The sequence below is a fragment of the Canis lupus genome, chromosome 21 (genome assembly GCF_003254725.2).
Source record: "Canis lupus dingo isolate Sandy chromosome 21, ASM325472v2, whole genome shotgun sequence".
Classification (NCBI taxonomy): Eukaryota; Metazoa; Chordata; class Mammalia; order Carnivora; family Canidae; genus Canis; species Canis lupus.
In genome coordinates, this window is record NC_064263.1 from 5,758,431 (window position 1) to 5,779,973 (window position 21,543).

Genomic DNA, 21,543 nt, shown 5'->3' on the forward strand with positions numbered 1-21,543 from the left:
CCAGACAGAGGCAAGTGTGACTGGAAAGGGCAGATCTGATGAAGTGTGGGTGAGTGGGTCTTGGTGTAAGCAAGTTAGGTAGTGAGTATTAGTGCTGTGCTTGTTCCTGCAGGTGGCTGTGTGTTTGTACTGAAGGGTACAGGGAAATGGCACCAGCCAGCTCCTTTGTTCTTAGAGGGGTCTTCCTGCTGTTCCAGCTTCTCTGGCCCAGCTCTGAGATGAGTCCCTCCCATATGCCCCAGGCATTTTTCTCACTGCAGTTCCTAGGCTGGATCTCAATGATTTGTTTGTTGAGTTCTCTTTAAGGGTGGGATTCAGCTTCCTAGCACTCAGGGCTCAGGGTTCTCCTAGATGTGAGCCCACTAATTTTTAGAATTCCAAGCTTTAAGTTCCACTGCTTATAAAAACTCATGAAATTCAGCTCCTCTCACTCTCAAAGCCAAATGTTAGGGGGATTCATCTTCCTAATGTGGGCTCCTTAGTGTGATTGTCTGTTTCTCACCCTTCTTTGCACCCCTGGCTCCCTCTGACCACAGATGGCCAGGACTCTTTAGCTCACCCCTGCAGCTCTACCCTTCCTACCCTTTTTGATGTGGCCTCTTCTCTACCTTTAATGGGAAGTTTGTTCTAGCAGTCTTCAGGTCATTTTTTGTGTTATTTACACTGATGTGAGTGCTATCTAGTTGTATCCGTGGGACGTGGGACGAGGTAAGCTTAGAGTCCTCCTACTCCACCACCATCCCAGCCTCTGGCCAGTCTCTTTGTTCTTGATATATTTCCATGATCAACAACAGTTTCTGGAAGGATGTCCATGATCAACCTGAGCTTTTAATGACAAATATTGAGGTTTTTCTCAACAAAGCACAAGGGGTAAGATTTTAGGGTGTAGTAAAAAATATCTAGAGTTAGAGGATCTGATCTGAACTGGATCTTGATTGTTTCACCTTAGACAAATTTCTGAGCCCTAATTTTCTCATCTATAAAATTTGATAATAAAAATAACTACCTAATGAGGTTGTGAAAGTTGTGAGATAATAAAGGTCAAAGGTGACTTGTAAAGTGCAAAAAAAGAGCTAGCTTTGATTTATGATGCAACATTTCATGCTGTGTATTACATGCCCAAAAAAGCTATGTAAAGATTTACTGGAAAGTGTTCATTATTTAGAAGATGAAATCATTTTGTGAGATGAAAGGGGAAGTCTGAGGAGGCCTGACCTGATGAAAGCTCAGTATACTCAGGGAGAGTGTCTCCAATTGATTAAAAGTAAAAAGGTATTTGAGTGATGAAAATGATTGAGTTAGTATGAAAAACTCACCAGATTCCCTTAAAATAGAAATGGGCATACATTTTTAGAAGAGAATGTAAGAAAAAAATGAGAAAAAAAGGTCTCTTAAACTTTATCAGGAATCTGTGCAAAGTGGATAGATTAAATAAAAGAATTACATGTTTCTTCTTGGCCATCAACATGGTATTTGCTGTTGATACAGTAATATAGTAAATTTAATGTGGTTTATTTGTCTAAAAGGAACAACTTATCTTTTGTTTGGAACATAGAAGCAAGCTGATTCCTGATCTGTGTTATTTCAGTGTCTGGTTGATTTGTACTTGAGGTTTCCGGAGTAAAAACTTTGTTACTAAATACCTGGCACAATCCCACTGCAGGGGCTAAGGATCAAAAGGTGGAGTGAAATCTCCTGGTTGGTATTTCAGAAGATAAATTCAAAATTTTATATTCAGAAGTATAATTCAGTTGAAGAAATACTCATTAAGATTGATGAATAAAGAATATTTTCCATTAATTTTGTTCTTGCAATCTTCTTCTGTTCTTCTGGGCCTCCCTTCTTTTAGTCAATGTTGCAGTCTGCTTTTCTTACCTCATGGAAGGAAAGTCAGAGCTGAAATACAGAAAGGAAGAAGTTAGGCTTTACCTTTTAGAAAATGAAGCCTCAAGGGAGTTGAAGGTCTTAGGATAAACAACAGAAGAGCACTCACTGGATGGGACTCCATCCATCCCCCAGCTGTCTCATTAATTCCTTTCAAAGGTTATAGTAATACTCAGACCATTGGTAGTTGACTGACTGGGTGTATCATCTATGTCCTGAGACTCTGCTCTGTCTTTATCAACTTACCTGGGCACCATTTTTCAACATCTCAGGACACAGATAAACTGAGTTAGAAGCTGGTACTGAACATCTTAGGGAATGGCAGTAATATAGAAAATGTGGTGAGACTGCTAGCTATCTCCCCAGTACCTACTGTCTCCTTTTTCCTTATAAGGATAGACACCCACACCCAGCCCCCCCACACACACACACATATCTGCCCACAGTTTAAGCTTCAAACAGGATTGCCCAGCTAGAGAGCAAGAAACTGTATTTTATAGATTTTCTTATAGGTAGATAAATCCATGTGTTTAGGATATGAGCAGAAGTTATACCATTTTAAGGCTTTAATATAGATTTAGAACATTGGGCATATGCTCCTTCCTTCATCTTCCCCTTTTCATGGGCTATAACACTAACTTGCCAAGACCCAGATTCAGCCCTGTGGCTAGAACAACAGCTGAGGATGGCAGAACAAGGAGGAAGGACTTGGGTCTTCACTGCTGGACTCTTAGGCTCTCATTTATTTAAGCCACTGTGATTTTTGGCCTTATTTTTGATAGAAATCTAGCATTTACCCTAAAATATACAGAAAAGCCCACTTCACCTGTGCTTGGGTAGGAGTGAATGGAATCAGCCTGAGGTTTCTCCTAGAGGTACTGGCAGTTTATTAGAGGAAAGACACAGACACATGGGAACATGGCTGAAAACCCGGGTGCTGTGTCATAGATCCAGATGGTACCAGGCAAGGGTAGGGCGGGTTGAGTGAGACCCAGTAACTCTACCTCTCACAGAGTTCTGGGCAAATATTGAGAGATTCATGCTGATTTGGGCTTTCTTTTATTATTATTTTTCTTTTATTTCATTATCACTGTTTCTTTAGGCAAAAAACAGTAATTTTTTGATAAATGATTATCAAATAATTAATTTTATATGATTGCAATCTAGCCATGCCTCATTCCCACACAAGAGTATATGATCACATGTGGATGTTCTCAAACAGACTGAGCCAAGAGTTGAGCCCATTCTTGTTTCACTCTCAAAAGGTAATTGAATTTCCATGTTCTTGTGAAGAGAAAATCAGCTTTGTAAAGTGCTGAAGGTTTTACCATCCAAAACTGGATCGCAAAACTGAATATTGTTGTTGGCAGAGCATGAGAACATGCTCAGTCACAAGAAAATGAAACATTTCTTGTGTGAAAAATGTGTCACACTCTTAATCTCCTTTTTCACCCTCTCTCCCACCCCAGCATTGAATAGTGTATGATGATATATTTAGCTAGTAGTTATATCTTTGTACATGATGTTTTGAGGTTAATCCAGCTGAATCTGAAGGAAGCCTGCTGGACTCTGAAAAGTTTCTGGGTTTTGCTACAAGTAACCTCAAAACCTTACTAGTCAATAGAAGGCATTGAGTCCCCCCCATTCTCCAAGCAAGTTCTTAAAAATAAACGGTAATGAAACATAGTGGGAATAACAAGTGCTCAAAATTTCACTTCCAAGACCCACTTCTCTCTGGATTTTGAGCTAGGGTACTAAAACTCTTTCTTTCACTGCTTTCTGGGCCCACTTAGAACAAAACAACTAATTTAATTGGAAATAATTATAGTTTTACAATAAGTTGCAAGAAAAGTACAGGGTAGTCCCCTGTACCTTCAACCACTTTCTGCCACTGGTTACATTTTACATAACTATATTACAATATTAAAACCAGGATATTAACATATTGAAATAATGTGTGTGTATATTTATGTCATTTTATCACCTGTGTAGATTCATACAATCACCACTGTGATCAAGCTACAGAACTATTCCTTTCTGTTTCATTCTACCACAAAGGCTGCCTGGGGGCTATCCCTTTATGGTCACTTCTACTCACCTGCCTCTACTTCTCCTAAACCCTGACAGCCACCAGTTGGTTCTCCATGTCTTTCATTTTGTCCTTGTGAGAATGTTATATAAATGAAACTACTGTAGCCTATTTACATCTAACACAATGATTGATTGCTAGGTTAGGGCTTAAGTCTGCCATTTTATTTGTTTTTGTTTTCTGTTTGTTTCCTCTATTTTTCATTTTTCTGGTATTTTTTTTGTCCTTTCTCTGGATTATTTGAACAGATTTTAGAATTCCATTTTGATTATCAATAGCATTTTTTGATGTATCTCTTTGTATAGATTTCATAGTAGCAGCTGTAAACATTATTTTATACTTGTCACAGCCTGCTGATGTTGACATTTTGCTAGTTTGGATAAAGCATAGAAATATTACCTTCCAGGGGATCCCTGGGTGGCGCAGCGGTTTGGCGCCTGCCTTTGGCCCAGGGCGCGATCCTGGAGACCCGGGATCGAATCCCACATCGGGCTCCCGGTGCATGGAGCCTGCTTCTCCCTCTGCCTATGTCTCTGCCTCCCTCTCTCTCTCTCTCTCTCTCTCTCTCTCTATCATAAATAAATAAAAATTAAAAAAAAAAAAAGAAATATTACCTTCCTTTAAGTCCTTTCACCTTCTCACATTTACAGTGTAATTGTCTTAAATATTTTATTTACATATATTAAAAACCACATCAAATGATATCATAATTTTTTGCTTCAATCATCAAACAGTATTTAGAAAACTCAAGGAAGTCTATTGAATTTATCCATATCTAGACTCTTTGTTATTCTTTTCTTCTTCATTCCAAATGTTTGAAGCTTTAAGAAAAAATCTTTTCCTTTCTGTTTCAAGAACTTCTTTTAGTTATTTTTTTAGGGTAAGCCTCTGGTGAGAAATTCTTTTGATTTCCTTTATCTGAAAAAGTAGTGATTTTCCCTTCATTCCTGAAATGTATTTTCACTAGATAGATTCTGTATTTACAATTCTGTTATCTTAGCACTTGAAAAATGTTGTACCACTTTCTTCCAACCAGAATGGTTTCTTATGAGGAATCCACTGTCATTGGAATTATTTTACCCCTATGGATAATGTGTCATTTATTTCTGGGTGTTTTTAATATGCTTTCTTTGTCTTTAGCTTTCAGAATTCTGGGTATGATGTGTCTTGATGTGGATTTAATTTATTTTCTTGTATTTGCTTAGCTTCTAAATCTGTAAGTTTATATTTTTGCCAAATTTAGAAAGTTCTCAACTATTATTTCTTTTAAAAATATCTTAATTTTATTAAGCTAACCCTTTAGATTTTTTCCTATGAGTTTCTCTTTTTAATTTATTTTTGCCAACTTTATTGAGATACAGTTGGCATATAATATTTCATAACTTTAAGGTGTACAACATGTTGATTTGATACGCTTACATATTGTGATTACTACTGTAATCACTGTACCACTGTAGTGCAGCCATATTTCGTGGAAAACTTTTTCAATCTTACCTCTTTTTGCCCTTCTTGTATCTGATGACAGAAATGTTAGACCTTTTGTCATAGCCCCTCAAGTTCCTAAGGTTTTTTTTCTTTCATTTTTTTTCCTGACTTTATTTTCTTTGTTTGTTCAGATTGAGTAATTTCTATTGTCCTTCTTCAAGATGATTGGTTCATTTCTCTATCCTCTCCATTCTGTTTAGCCTATCCACTGACTTTTTATTTTGGTTATTGTATATTACAGTTTTAAATTTTCCATTTGGTTCTTCTATATATCTTCTGTTCCTTTGCGGAGATTTTCTATGTCTTCATTTGTTTCAAACATGTTCATAATTGTTCACTGAAGCTTTTTTTTATGAGGACTTCTTTAAATTTCTTTCTATTTAGGTAATTCGAACATCTGTGTCACCTTAGTGTTGGTGTGTGTTGATTACTTTTTCTCACTTGAGATTTTCCTAGGTTTTGGTATAATGAGCAACCTTTTTCTTTTTCTTTTTTTTCTTTTTTTGAAACCTGGATAATTTGAGTATTTTGTCATAAAAGTCTGTATCTTACCTAAATCCTTTGATTCAGCAGGCTTCGTTTGACACTGCCTTGGCAGGGGAAGGTGGGAGGTGCTGCATCATTACTGCCATGTGGAAGTGAAAGTCCAAGTTCCCCTCTTGGCCTTCTCTTATACCACCTCAGCAGGGAGAGGTAGAAGTCCCTTGTTACTACTGTGTGGGGTCCCCATGTGGCCGCTACTGACACCTGGGATGGGGGGGAGCTCATTATCACTGGATGGATATGGAAATCCTGGCCCCTCACTCTGTCTTCTCTGATAGCACAGGGTGGGAGGTGAGGTAGGAGTGCCTTGTTATAGGTAAACAAGGACAGAAGTCTAGGTTCCCCACTCAACCTTTCCTGATGGCAGTTTCTTTCCATGGTATTTGCCCAGGGGGGGAGGATCACTTTTGTATAAAGTTTTCTGTTTTTCTAGAGTGCCCTATTTCTGGTTCTTTAACTAGAAACAGCAGGTTTTTCTTAGAGTTTTTGTTGTCTGCTCCTACTGGCATTTCTAGGTGACTGGCTTTATGTTTGGGGATATATGAGGCAAAAAGAGAACCCAAAAAACTCACTGTCATGGGATATCTCCTACCCAAGGTTTGTAGCCAGTCTGCCTTCTTTGCTCCACATTTGAGTCTCATGTTTGTTTCATATATAATGTCCAGGGTTTGTAACTATACTTAGCAGGGGAAATAGAAAGGAGTCTGCCTTATCAGTCACTCGTTTTTGCTTTAATATTTCCATAGCTAATAATGATAATAGCTGTTATGTTATGAGTTGTATCTACATGGCCAAGACGATGCTAATTTATTTAATTCTCATGATAATCCTATGCATAAAGTACAGTAGTTACTGATGCCATTTTGTACATGAAGAAATTAAAACTCAGAAATAATCATGTAAATATTTAGAATAATGCCTAGCACACATACTAATAAAGTTTTAGAAATATTATTACCATTAATTACTTTAGAGTTGTTAACTTGTCTGATGGACCCAACCTGTAAGTGGAGAATTCAGATTCCAACCCAGAACAAGCTAAAATTATGCTCATAAACTGTAGTTTGTAATTTCTCCCATTTTGAGTGGATCTGGATTAAGCCATTTCTGCTGCATCCTGATCTGTATCTTTATCCATCATCTTGATTTCACTGCCACTGTTATGTTCCCTTCACTTTCTTTAAGGTACAGTTCCCAAATTGCTTTCCACTTACAACCTAATAAGGACTAGTATGTATGCAGTATATATGGTTGACAAAGTAATTTTGTATGTATTATATTTAATATTTATTTGAGACTCATAACAACCTTTTGACAAGTATTATTATTGTCACTCTAAAACTGAAGTTCAGAGAAATTCAGAGACTGGCTCAAGGTCACATGGTTAGGAAGTGGTCGAGACAGGACTCAAGCTTGGTGTTATTTCTGCCACCCTGTGCTGCATCTGTTGCCCACAGCTCACTTTCACATCCTCCATGTAGCTCTACATGCTTATAGCTTAGCACCCTTTGGACCTCCTGGCAGATTGTAAAGGTCTTGGGAGAGGGGAGAAGGGAGGTAAAGGCCCCAGAAATAAGGAGGTGCCTCTGTACTTTGATACAGTTGATACATTGAAGATGTGTTGGAAATACTGTTGCATAATAACACCTTTCCCCTGTTGCTTGCCTTTCACATAGAGTCATATTTTTAGATCTAGTGGAGAATGGAGTACTTGAGTGCATGGAGGAAATAGAGATGGTTCAGAAACATGACTGCAAATGATTCTAGTTGGCAGAAGAGAAACAAAGGCAGAGATAGGATCAAGAACAGAGGACTGGAAATATATTTACAAGATTTATTTGCTAGGTATTGGTTACCAAAATTCAGTGTTTTGTGTGTGTGTGTGTGTGTGTGTGTGTGTGTGTGTGTGTGTATCTGTAAGAGAGAGAGAGAGAGAGAGAGAGACAAAGGAGGGGAAGCATTAATGACAGCAATGCTCCTAGGTTTCTAATTGGAAAAACAGGATGGGTCATTTTGTTCATAATTGAGGTCAAGGAAAAACAGTTTCAAGGAGGATGGAGCAGTGCATAGTAGAATGCTAAAGAGAAAAGGAAAATAAAGATTGTATCAAGATAATTGGATTTGAAAATTAGACGGTAATTAATGGCTTTACAGAAATACCTGCCATAGGTGGATACAGAAGCTGACAGAAGAGCGTGGTGAGATGGGCAAGTTGGGAAATTATTTGGAAGTGAGAAGGAGAGACTATTCATGCAGTGATGCTGTGGCATGCTCATGGGATTTGGAATCAGAAGATCCATTTCCAAAACCTGATACTGCTTACTTTCTTGTGTAGCCTTTGGCAAATTACCCATCTGGGTCTATTTCTTAGAACATGAGCAACAGTTTTCTCTGTTCATTTTCCTGTGATCTATTTCCTCATTGTGTGTCACAGGATAAATCATGTCATGAAAGTGAGGATTTTTTTCTTCTCTCTTTTAAGTGAATCCCCACACCCAACAATGGCATCTTCTAGTTGAGATCAACTGGGATCAATTTGACATTTGATCAAACCATGGTTAAGTGTTGTGAGAATAAGTAGGGTCTTTTATAACTCTGTTGTGATTATACATAGAGAGGCTGCATATAAATATTATCTTCTTTCCAATTGGTTCCTGATTGAAAGTTAAACTTTGTCACTCAATAAGGTAATGCACATAATTAGTAGGTGCAATGTATTTCTTTAAAAAGTTTTTTTTAAAGCATTTGTGATGCCTTCAGAAGATACTAAATTTGTGTAATGTTTTTCATATTGCATTTTCTTACATATTAAACATTTATTATTAACAATGTGCCAAATCTTGTGTTACTTCAAGTTTATCTTGTGCAGAAATATAGGATCAGCTTCCATTTAATTTCAGGTCAAGATACTATGTAGATACAATATTTCATATTTCTTTTATATTCCTATATCAATTTAATTCATTAATAATAAAAATAGCCCAATTTATTTCTAATCTTCACTATAATCTTGGGGGTAGATCTGTCTCTTTTAACAGATGAAAAACCAAGCTTTAAAAAAAAGCAAAACAAATTTAAACACCTATTATAGAGCTAAGTATAGTAGCTACTAAATAAATGTGTGATCAATGTTATCCTGTAACAGTGTTTTCCCTGTCTTAAGATTTGTAGAGAACTGAGTGTGCTCTCATTACAGGCATAAAACCAGCCTAAACCAACATTTATGCTGTCAGAGTTTCCTGGAAGGTCCTATATCTCTGTCCTATTTAATCCATATATTTAGTTATTCATCATTTTTCTCTTCAGCAATAAGAATGAACTAGTCACTATGCCCATTCATATGTCTGTTGGCCCTCATGTATTGTGAGTACATATGTATATTCTGGCTGCACCTGCCAATACAAAACTGCAAACAATAGTAGGAGCACCTACCAGAGTTGTGTGACAATGGGTCCTAAGCCTGAGATATCCTGGAGTCCTTTCAATGACTTGGGTACTAGAACAAGATCTTCATTACTAATCAAATCTTAATCCATCAGGTCTCCTAAAGCCAGACTTTATCCGTAGGATCTCAACTACTATTGTGGGCTCCATTCCCTCTCTTTAGTGGCTGCACATCAGGGTACTACGAGAGGCTTACCCCCCTGCAATGCCCTGCCAACCCATATTAGAATCTAAAGCAAAAGGAAAAATTTGTAACACTAACCCTGTCTTTTTTTATGTTCATCTTAATTTGGATGGGTGGGGTAGCATTAATCTAGATTTTGAATCAAGGTTCCCCTTAAGTTTTTCTCCTAAAGCTAGTGCCTCACTTGCCTCACCCTAGTCCCCACCTTGCCTATCTGCAAGAGGATTAAGAAAGACTTAGACCACATTAGCATAGAAAATGACAGAGTCTCAAAAATGTGTTCTTGAACTGACACTTGCCACATAGTTTGCATGGGAAACAAAGTCCATCTAGGGGTCATTCTTTACTCAATGTGCTCAACCTTCAGTGAACTCGATTCCTCTCCTTTTGGATTTCAAAGCCCTGCTTGATTCTTATAGATGGAGCAGATATTGTCCAGAGGAAATAATGTAAAATGGCCTCACTGATTTAAACATTAGGAAATCAATCTAAACAGCCAAATGTGCAATGTTGTCTTCTAGAGACTGATTAAAGGCAAATCTGCCCACAGATGCCATCCCAGGAAGGAGGACTGTCCTAAACCTTCACCTTTAGGGTTCCTCTCAGAGGCAGCAGTCAAACATCGAGGAATGTCTACCTGAAGCCTCCATTAAATCCTTCTGATCCTCCCTGGAAATGGCCCGATGTCTCCTGGGTCTGATAGGCCTCTGTCAGGTGAACACAGTAGCCCTTTGACCCTGGGCTCGGTTTTCCTCTTGAAGCTAAAAAAAAAAAAAAAAAATGGCAGAACTCTGAAAGGAAGTTCTTCTCTGCAAGGTTCCATCCATTCCAGAAAACAGACAGGACTGGAGCTGCCTCAGAAACTGTTCACCACACTTAATTATTGGAAGGAAGAGATCCAGATTTTGTAATCGGTGATCAAATCATATTATACACTGATGGGGAGAGAGGTGGATAAATAAATTCCATAGATAGTCCAAAGTGTCCAATTGTGCCAGCAAATTTGCTTTTTAAAATTCTCTCCTTTTGGGGGCAACTGGCTGGCTCAGTAGAAAGAGCATGTGCCTCTTAATCTCGAGGGTCGTGAGGTCTAGCCCTGTGTTGGTGTAGAGATTACTAGAAATAAATAAATAAACTTAAAGCAAATTTCTTCTTTTGGTCCAACTCTTTGTTGGATCTGATGATAGGTAGCAAAAGAAAACTGGTTGATTTGGACTTGACCTCCCCAGTGAGAAGGAGCCCTTCTAATATTTCCACCTCTGCTTCTTACTCTCAGGTGTCAACTCAAAGCTGAATCCTCTATAAAGGATTCCCTATTCAATCCTGATCTGAATTACTTCCATCTTCTTTGGTGCTCCCACAGGGCTTTTCTTAGATATACTGAAACATTTATTTCTACTTTGATTTACAGTTCTGGGATTATGGATTTATGGTTATAAATCTACCACTTTCTAACAGCTGAACATAGGCAATTTGCTTAAACTCTCTACCTCAGCTTTATTAGTAAATGGGGATAAGTATTATTTTTCCTAGTTATTGTGAAAGACCTGGGCTCAAATTATGAATTCACCAGTTTCCAATTTGTCTTGGAAATGTTATGTAAGGGCAGCCCAGATGGCTCAGCGGTTTAGTGCTGCCTTCAGCCCAGGGTGGTCGTGAAGACCCGGGATCAAGTCCCACATCGAGCTCCCACAGGGAGCCTGCTTCGCCCTCTGCCTGTGTCTCTGCCTCTCTCTCTCTCTTTCTCTCTCTCTGTGTCTCTCATGAATAAGTAAATAAAATCTTAAAAAAAGAAATGTTATGTAACTTCCCTACCCCCATTTTATCTATCTGCAGAATAAGAATAAAGATTGCATCTCCCTATAGTAGTTCTTATGAAAATTAAAAGAAATAATGCATGCAAAGTAAAAAATATTAGCTGTTAGCCTTTTCTTGTTGTTACTGCTGTTTTCTTGATTAGACTGTAAATTCCCAGAGAGAAGGAGCCTGTTCTTATTTATCCTCCTATCATCCAGAGACTTTCCTTGCTGGTGGTCAATAAATGCTTATGGGATGTTGAATATTTTCTGTACTTCTACCTCAATGAATTTATATTATTTGTAAGGGCTTTATCATGTTCAGCTTTGTATTGGAATTTACTTATGCACTATCTCTTCCCTCCTTTTTTTGTAATGTGCTTTTATGTAAAACAATCACTCAGAAAATACCACATAAATAAGAGAAATAATACCAATGAATTCAAAGTCTCCTCACAACACAGAATCACAAAATTGTTCTTGATAACTGAAATGCTGCATTTAAGATTGACAAGTTAAATTTCCCCTTTTGAAAAATAATCAGTGGAAATCACCAAATGAGCAAAGAATGAGTAGAAACCCTTCTCTTGTGTCTCATGGAAATACTCCTTAAGCCACACTGAGTGCAAGCATATCTTTGGATGTGATCGCCCTGCCCTCTTCATCCAAAGAAACAAAGCAGGCTATTAGAAACCGTTTCTTTTTGCTTCAAATGATGTCATTTAGGTCCAGCATGAGGGATCTGCTGTCTGTCCTCATTTTTTCTGCTCTGGGGAGCCCTCTTGGTTCCCCCAGACAACAGCACAACAGAGGCTGAGGGCTGGGAGGGAGATCGAAAGGGCTGATATACCACCAGCTCTAAAAACACACAGCAGAAAGCTAGGCTATTACTAATGCTGATCAGCTCGGAGGCAATGCAATCAAAACCTTCAATTACACCTGGGTGATTTAATCAACTCCCTGTCAAACTCGGGCTGGAACTCCTCTGGTACTGTACAAATACAGTAATTACCATGCCAGCTTGCAATAAGATATCATTTCAGTGGATTACAAAACACATTCTGTTGTCAATTACCAACAACCGATTTATAGGCCCTGAAACAAGCAATATTTTTTAATTGCTGCTTTTGTGTCATTATCACAAAATTACTTCTGTTATGAGGCATTAAATCATCTCAGCAATGTTGGGAGTCGGGGCGGGAGTGGGGGAGATTAAAGTTTTCACTCTGTTCTTTCCTGATAAAACGGGAATAGAAGCATAAAACTTGTATCCTGCTGTGTTGGATTTTGAAATAAAAAACAACAATCAAAAAGCCCCAGAGAGTCTCAACTATGCAAATAATCATAAACAAATCCTGAAGCTACATGAATGGATCAAAGTGCAGGAAACCAAGAGTCAGATTTATTTTGACCTGCACTTTTTTTTGTGTCCAGGGCCTTCTTTTCTCTCCCATTTATTTGCCTATCTTCCAAGCTTCATTTTGTAGAGGAGTTTATTTCTTTTGAAGGTGTATTGCAGTTGACATCAAATGTAGCCATGGTCACTGGAGATCTGCAGATTTGGAAGATTTGAAAATTTTCTATTCTACCTACCCTCCCCCCACCAGCCCATTTGACCAGTCCAAAGAACAACAGTGATTTGGCCTTGCCATCTCCACTCAGCTCATTCACAGATGTCCTAAGATCAGTCTCTTCTTATGCAAAGGGAGCATGTAACATACCCCTGCTGACTCCCTCCACCCACTTATCCCATCCCAGCCTCAATAAATCTTGCCTGAGTTGGTTCTAAAAGGAGGCATTTTTAATCTTACAGACAGCAGGGCACAGGCAAAATTTTATTATTGTTGTTGTTATGACTATGAGTATTACATTTCATAGTGGCAAATCTTTTATAGCACTTCATCTCAGGCACGGTTTTAAATACTCTACAAATATTATAATAATCCTATAAAGTTTGTATCATTGTTATTCCATTTCACAAATGAAAAGCTAATGCACTGATTGTTTAAAGCTTTTGGCCACAGTAACATATAATGGAAGGAACATTGGATATATCTCAGGAAAAACCGAGTTTGAATCTTGATACTACTACTTTAGCTGTGTCCTATTTAGCCAATTATGTATCCACTCTTAGCTTTAGTTTCTTTCGCTTTAAAGAGGAGAAAATAGTAATAATAATAATATTTATTAAGCATGTCATTTTACACATATGAACTCATTGAATCCTCGCGACTTGCCTAGGTAGGAACTATGGTTATCCCTGTTCTATAGATGATGAAGCTGAGGTGTTGGGAGGTAAAGAAACTTGCCCGGTGTTACACAGAAGGGAAGTGTTGGAGTTCCTGAGGTCCCTCCCTTAAACATTATGCTATTGACCATCTTTGGTTACGTCCTTACCGTTGAGATCTAGATTCATATGCCAACATCCTACTGTGTATCACCACTTGGACAGTGTCACAGCCATCTTAGAGTTCACACATCCCAACTGGAAGCCATCATTATCTTGCCCCCAAACCTGTCCATCTTCAATACTTCGCATTTCCTAGAATGAATACCTCCATCTACCTAGTTGTCCAAGCTAAAAGCCCTGGCATAGTCCTTGGCCAGAATCTCTCACTGAGACACCTGCTATGATTTCCAATTGGTATTTCTACTTTTAGTCACATCACCTTCAATGACACACAGATACCTCACCAAGCACTCTGCTCCTGATCTATCGTTGACAATGTCACTGTTCTGTCTTCAGAAGCCTGTAATTATTAACAAAATAAAATCCTATCATTAGAACTCTTTGCAGACTACTTACATTTTTTTTAAAGGCTGTACCTTTATTTCAGTGTCTGCATTCACCTTCCTGGTTTGGTATCACATACATCTATACCTCAGGATTGTATGCTTTTCTTCATGGTCAGCTTTCCTTCCTCAGGAAAGTAGACTGCTACAATCCATTGGGTAGGACTGCAGCTTATTTTCTGACTTACTCAGGTACCAGCCAACCAGGGCTTGAAAGCATTATAAAAGTAAAATATTTCAAGGATTAGAGTCAGAATGAACTGGACATAAAATTTGAAACTTAGAAAAGATCATATAGCTCACCTTATCAATCTTCTCTTTTTCAAAGGATGAGCAGTGTCACTATGGTCAGTATAAAGCAAAGGTGATAAGCAAAGTCCATGCGATGTCAAAGTTCACAAAACAGTATGAATAAATGCATACATAACAAGGAAGTCTTAACTCCCTGCAGTTTGCAGTCCAAAGACACATCTTCTCTCATGAAAAGCACAGATCTCTGCCTGGCATATTTCTTCTGGGTTCTGTTCATGTAGAGAGTCGTTTCCCAAATGGTATTTTTTAAAGATATGCTATGGAAACAAGATGTCTTGCATGGTTAGATATTATTGCTAAATTGGCCTATAGCATCCCCTTCTGAGAAAGACATAATGAACATTGTCATGTTGAAACCTCTTAGAAATTGTGCAGTAGAAAACAATTTTAATTTATTTAAGCCAGAGTTCTGAAACTCACTGACCATTAATTTCCACTTTGTTTTGAAGTTTGATGCTAAATCAAAATCTTCTGAAGTTGAAATTAAATGGACTGTGATGATTTAGTCACCAGTTGCATTAAAAGTGCTCAGTAGCCATATGTAGCTAGTGGCTACTGTATTAGACAACACAGATTTAGATAACTTAGTCAACTAAACTAATTAGCTACAATGATCAAAATAGTGCTATTGTGCAACTTCCATGTAATGATTTTGCTTATTGATAGTTCTTTCTATGCCATGTCCCAAAGGAAGAATTATCATGGAGGATCAATCAGGCCATGCCAAAAATATTAGGGATAGAGCCTGTGGGTGAATCTTAAATTCTACCAGATAGGTTCTGAGCAAACATATGGATCTGGACATCCTAGAATGGCTTATTTACATTAAAAAATAGAATCTCACTTGCTCATGCCCAATCCCTGGAGTGTGCTATGGTTACTGATTGTGCAAATAGCTGACTCCATCAGTCATGTTAACACCATACCAGAGAGTTGGTAAGAGTAAAACATGCTTCTCCTTGCCCCGGGATATTGGAGTTAGATTTGCCACTATGGCACCTGGCCAATTCTGTGAAGGATGCCCTTGAAAGTGTTCCTCCCCATAGAGAAGGAATCAGAGAGAACAAAAATAGATAGCACTAGGTGGACTCATAAAACTTGTCAAAATCTTTCAAGCATGGCATATTTGATGATTCATGGGGTTTGCAAAGCATTACCAGATTAAAACAAGAAATATCATGCAGAGTGGTCATTCTATAGCTTCAGAACTCTGTGTGGCAACATAATCCTAATGGCGGAAAGCATGGTTAGGGGAACTGTGTGGCCCGCATTCACCCCCCACCACAACCATTTACACCATCTTAACGGCAGGATCATGCTCATCAGCAGAGTAGTGAGTTATCGGTTCCACCTCATTCTTTCTCCAGAGACAAAGACCTTATAGGCTCCCTCCAGAAATTTGTTGAGAAATTTTTTTTTTTTTCAAATCTCTCTCCCTGTGGATTGAGCTCATTTTCTCTCACATAGACATCAGCAGGGAGAAGCACTGATTCATCAGCCCACTTATTCCAACCCTTCACAATTTCAGAGATAGTTGTGATAAAGCAATTTTCCTTGTGCTGTCTCCTTTCTGTAATTTCAGTGTTAACCCCTTTATTTATACATACCTGAATCCACTGTATTTCCACTCTCTGCACATTCTCACTCAAGATGATACCTTCACCTTCCTGATCTGTGACCAGCCACTACACTTACTTAACTATGGAAAACAGCAAGTAGTTTTTACACCCAGGAGCTGGACTGAGATGATTGCTGGAGAGAGAGGTTAATCAGCCCTGAATTCAGCCTAATCAGCTGCTGGAGGAAGACTTACTACTGTGATGAACTCTCAGCTGCCACAAGGAGAGATGATCTATTTACAACCATATGCTTGACTATAGTGTGTGCTGGTGCACTGGGTGCAATCGTCGTCCAAAATCATCCTGTCTACACCCTAGCCCCCACCCAAAACCATGGTCTCCATCGCTACAGAAAAAAATGATTTTCTATTTTTCTCTGTTTTTAATAAATGTTTACTGCATGTCTATAATGTACCAGGTACTGTAGTAGAAACTAAAGATAAAATGATAAACAAAATAGAGTGCTTTCCCTTGATTATGGCCTCGTGAAGGAGACAGAGAGTAGTAAGGAGTTACAAATAAACTTGTATATACTAGGGGATTAGCTCTGGTAGATGTTAGGGGTGGAGAGGGGGTCAGGAAAAGTTTTTTCAAAGAGGTAATGACTCAGCTGAGGTCTAGAGGAACAGTTAATTAAGCAAAGGGGGAAAGGTTTCCCAGAAGAGGAAATAATCTGTACAAAGGCCCTGTGGTGGGCATGGTGTGATAACAGAAGATCAGTGAGGCTTACAAGCAAGTAGAGGAGAGAGTGGTTTAAGATAAGGCTGAAAAGATAGGCAGGGACCAAACATTGCAGGAACTTTGAATCCATAATCAGAATTTTGGTCTTTATCTCATGAGTAATGAGGAGCCCTTGAAGTGTTTTAGGCAATAGGAAGCCAGCCACTGGAGTGCTTTCAGCTAAAATGTAGAGTACTCATGCCCTCTTTCAGTTCAAAATTGTTAATGACTTATCGTAGCCAACAGATTAAAATTTAAATCTCTTACTGAAGTATTAAAATCCTCTGTGCTTGGTACCCAGGCTTTTTCCTTGCTTCATCTTCCCCTATACTGTCCTACCTGTCCAGGTCTACAATTTACCAAGGTCTCAGCCTCACTGTTCTCTGAACTTGCTGCCTTCCAGGACTCCTGTGCCTTTGCTCACATTGTCTCTTCAGCCTAAAAGGAAAATACTGCATGCTCTTAAAAGGCAGGAATGGTGTCTATTCCCGTGTGTCCCTGGGACCTAGAACAGGGCCAGATATATAATGCAATCTCAATAAATGCTTATGGAGTTGGGTTAATGAATGAACTTTATTCATTTATTCATTAACAAATAACTGGCTTTATTGCTTTATTCATCTGTTGAATATTTGCTTATTTTTCTGAAAGGTCTAACCCAACTAGAATCCTTTTAAGAAATCTTATCTGATTCTCTAAGTCGAAATAAATTGCTCCTATCTCCAGGCCATTATTTATACTGGTTACATCACTATTTTTTAAATTATGTCCTGTATTAAAAACCAGATACAGAGAAACACAATCTGCATGCCCATCTCAGGAACTCTGAGAAGTCAAGTCAGACAGTTTGAATGGTGGTTCTTGGGTGACTTGAAAGAAAGCAAGATGGCTTAGGGACTGGAAATAGCAGACAGATCCTTTTGACACTAGTGAGGTTGTATCTAATCTAACTTGCTCCTTAACCTTGACATAAATTGTGTCCAGTGAGACTAAGACATATCAGAGCAGATTTGGTGGGTTAGGTGGATGGTACTTCCAACAGTCTATTTGCATTAGGGACTATGAGAGAGCTTAAGGGATGTCAGGTGCTAGTGGAATTATGAAGAGTTGTTTCACAGAGCACTGGGGCACAGACACTTGCCACATAGCTGTGCCATCAAGCACCAAGGCCTTGAGACGGAGGTCACCCTTCTCTCAGGATTGTCTTTATCCCCAAGAAGAATTGTCTAACACCAGAAGCTAAGGTTGAGGAAGATTTTGGAATCAGAGTACAGGTAACAAACTCCATGAGACTGGAGTTAAGCATCTTTGATTATTACCTTGAGCCTGATGATACAGCCTTGCTTTCTCCTGTGACAGATGTGACCTGGGGAAGACAAGTTATGTATTGCATGCAATAGGTTGTTTGATGGATATTTTCTCCACTGAAGGAAGCTTACCTTGCCAGGATGAGGAAGGTTGTGTAGTCTCAATATCTACAAGCCTGAGAGTTTCCACTTGAGCCAGATCCTCACCAGCCTCTACAGAGTCCTTCTTCCCATTCCACAATAACAACTGAGATTCCCTTTGAGGGAGTTTTTGCCATTTTCCTTAAATGAGCCTGTTAGTTGTGGTCATCACATGGCATCAGCTCAGTCCTCTCTCCAGCTCCAGCTCCCTTCTGTCCATATCAGCTGCCTATAGAGCATCAGGGAGATAGCTTTCCACACCCATTACCCATGGAGAATGCCAGTATCCACATCTGAGCTGTTCCTTCCAGGTGCTCTCAAATCTCACTGTACCAGGGGCAGAGGGTAGTTAGGGGAGGGATGGAAGATGCTCTTCCCAAATTCTATGTCACAGTTTATTGCCCAAGCCCCAGAACAGCTGTACTAGAGCTCAGTTGCAAGATGAAATTTCTCTTGAACAGTTAAGTCAGTTTCTTCTTTTGGCTCTTCTCCACATGAGGCTCAAAACCACCCAAAGTGAAGCAGGAAAAGCTCTTTTTTTGAAAGGGCTTTTATGCTGAATGTACTGGCAATATGACTAATTACTCCTTAGTTGATTTTTGCTAGACTTTTAAAGTAATAGAACTATGAATTGTTCTAATGATGGAGTCATTCCACATGCTTTGAAGGTGACCAGTGTTGTTTACCATGCCCAGGCTTCATTGAAGACACCAACATGGAGACACACACAGAGACACACATACAGCCTTACCTAATACAGAGAAAATGGACATTATTCTATCCCCTAATGCTCTACTTCCTTTCTCTTCCCCCAGGTGTATAAAAGAGTGGCTCTCCCTGCAGACATCTAAATAGAGACGAGTAAATACTGGAGTGAGTGTGTGTTGGAGAGTGCTGCTTTTTAGTCACTCCTGATCTTTGCCAGATGTTTTGCACAGAGTTGTGCTTATGTGTATGTGGGTGGGGGTGGGGTATCCATGGATGTTTGTTGAATCATGCATTACAGTTGGAGAATGGGTCAGGGTGACTAAAGCTGAGCAGATGTGGCACATGCAAAAGGCAATCTTTCTCACCCGTTGGAGTGTGTTGGAATTATACAAGATGTATTATATACGGAAAACCCCAGAACACTGTCTGGCAAAAAGCAGGTGCTCAACAAACATCAGTTTTCTTTCCCTTCCAATCTTCTCCCTCTGTAAATAGACTACCTATATAACAATATTTCCATTCTGTTCACTTTTTCAACTCCCCTGACTTCAGGACCCTTGGGGTTTCTTTATTTTAAAAAAAAAGTAGCTCTCAGAAAAAAAGATCTGATATTAATTCACATCTTGGTATGATATGCACTACCATGCTCCCTCTCTCTTGGACTGCACTTTAAGCCCTATATCAAATTGTAGAATAGAAGAGGTTAATCTTCTGTGAAAGGCATTTCAGGAGTCAGAATGAAAGTAGGGGAGTTATTTTGGGAAGAAAAGGGCTCTTTACCCAGGTTCCTAAATTATGCCAATATAAGTGTCTGCCTCTCCCTCCCATGCATAAGAGAAGGATTCTTCCAGATGTGTGATGGGTGTGGGTGTTTATGTGTGCATTCCATGTGGGAACAGGCCTAGACACCACCGGTTGACAACAGAGTACAGCTTAAAAAGCATGTGGTATGCATCTTCCTTCAGAAGCTCATAAAGTGTGGCCATAACTCTTCTCAGCATGGAAAGAAATATCACAGAGCCCTTTCCGTCCATCCTGGTGCCAAGTGGAAATAAGAACAACTCAAAATTATTTTATTAAAATAATCTGGAAATCCAAAATAAGAATTTTTCACATGGCCTGTGAATTCAACATATCAGTCCTCTAAGAGGAGCACTTTCTTCAAATTAATTGAAGATTAGAGTCACTTTTCAGTGAACTTTTATAAACCTCCAGAACATATTTGTAAAAGTTTCAAAACCATTATTATCTTAGCAGCTGTGTCCAAAATTCTTCTTTGGGAAGGAACTGCTTTTATATGGAAAAATACCTTGGTAAGTCACTGGGGTTGAAAGGTTAAAAGTGCGGTGCCCTGTGGGTATAGATAAGCAGGAGACAATCAAAAGAAGAAGGAAGAAGAATGAAAGAAAAAGAGAGAAAGAAAAGGAGCTTGGTAAATTGTGCACCAGGAATGAATAAGATGGCAGAGGAGGTGGGGGAGAGATCAGTAGTGGGGTTGGGGTGTGGTGGGGGAGGGGAGCTGGTGCCCATGTTGGAGGGATCTAAAGGATTTCTTTAAAGACAAACATGGCAGGTAAGCAATTTAAGTTGTTTACGTTGCTTTATATTTATTTCTCTGCTTTCACCAACCTTCACTGAAGGTTCATGGGAATGGATTTTTATAGAACTTAGGGAAAGAAACTATGTTCCATACCTGGTTCAAAATGGAGTTTGCTTGGGATTCGTAGGGTGAAATTCAGTGTAGCCTGCTCAGCTCAAAGGTGAGCATGAGCATGTGAATCCCCTGGGGATTTGCAGAAATCTTAAGGTATTGGACTTTCCACAGAACATAAATGGGAAAATCAAGTCAGTCATATCTTAGTTACCTAAGTCATATCTTAAGTTGTCATCTGAGTTACAAAGCTCTTGTGTAAATGAGGCCCATGTGTGATGTTCTGAGCTTCCTAGCTTGTAATTTGCATTTTTAGACTGACTTTCAATGGTCTTATGAATAAATCTCAAGGAGGATCTTGAAAGGGCAGTGGGATTTTTTAAAATAGTTCATCTTACATGCACTGGGAAGATGTGCCTTTGAATGAATTTCTCTGATTAAAACACATTTTCCAATGCTCCTGAGGTTTGGGAATGGTTCTTTTTCTTTCTGGCTCCTTTCAACTTCTGCACACAACAAACAAATCAGGACCTGTCTTGTTCACCCCACAAATCCTTAAATGAAGATTTTGGAAGGGGTGGGGGAGGAAAGACAGTAAGAAGAGAAGTAAGATACTAACTTACTCCTGCTTGCTTTCAGAATGAAAACACTCTGCCCATCCCTGAAAATTCCACAGAGAATTGGAAGGAGGGAAAGAAACAAGATTGCATTGTCTGCACAGAGCTGTTCACAAATGTTATATCATGGGTTCAGAATCACATGCTGGGTAAACCTTGAAGAAAAACCCTGAGAAATTCCATAGGATATGAAAGCAGGCCAAAAACTTTGTTACTTACCTTTCTCTCTACTTCCCCACCCCCCCACCCC

At 39.0% G+C, this 21,543-nt stretch overlaps 1 long non-coding RNA gene across 1 annotated transcript; it reads right to left on the reverse strand.

Annotated features, from left to right (window-relative positions):
* Window positions 1-797: 797 nt before the first annotated feature.
* Window positions 798-18,821, reverse strand: LOC112641948 (uncharacterized). The gene is made up of 4 exons (XR_003124899.3): window positions 18,309-18,821; window positions 14,522-14,787; window positions 10,267-10,390; window positions 798-1,896 (listed from the first exon to the last, which is right to left on the reverse strand). It is a non-coding gene; the product is annotated as an uncharacterized LOC112641948 (long non-coding RNA).
* Window positions 18,822-21,543: the final 2,722 nt, after the last annotated feature.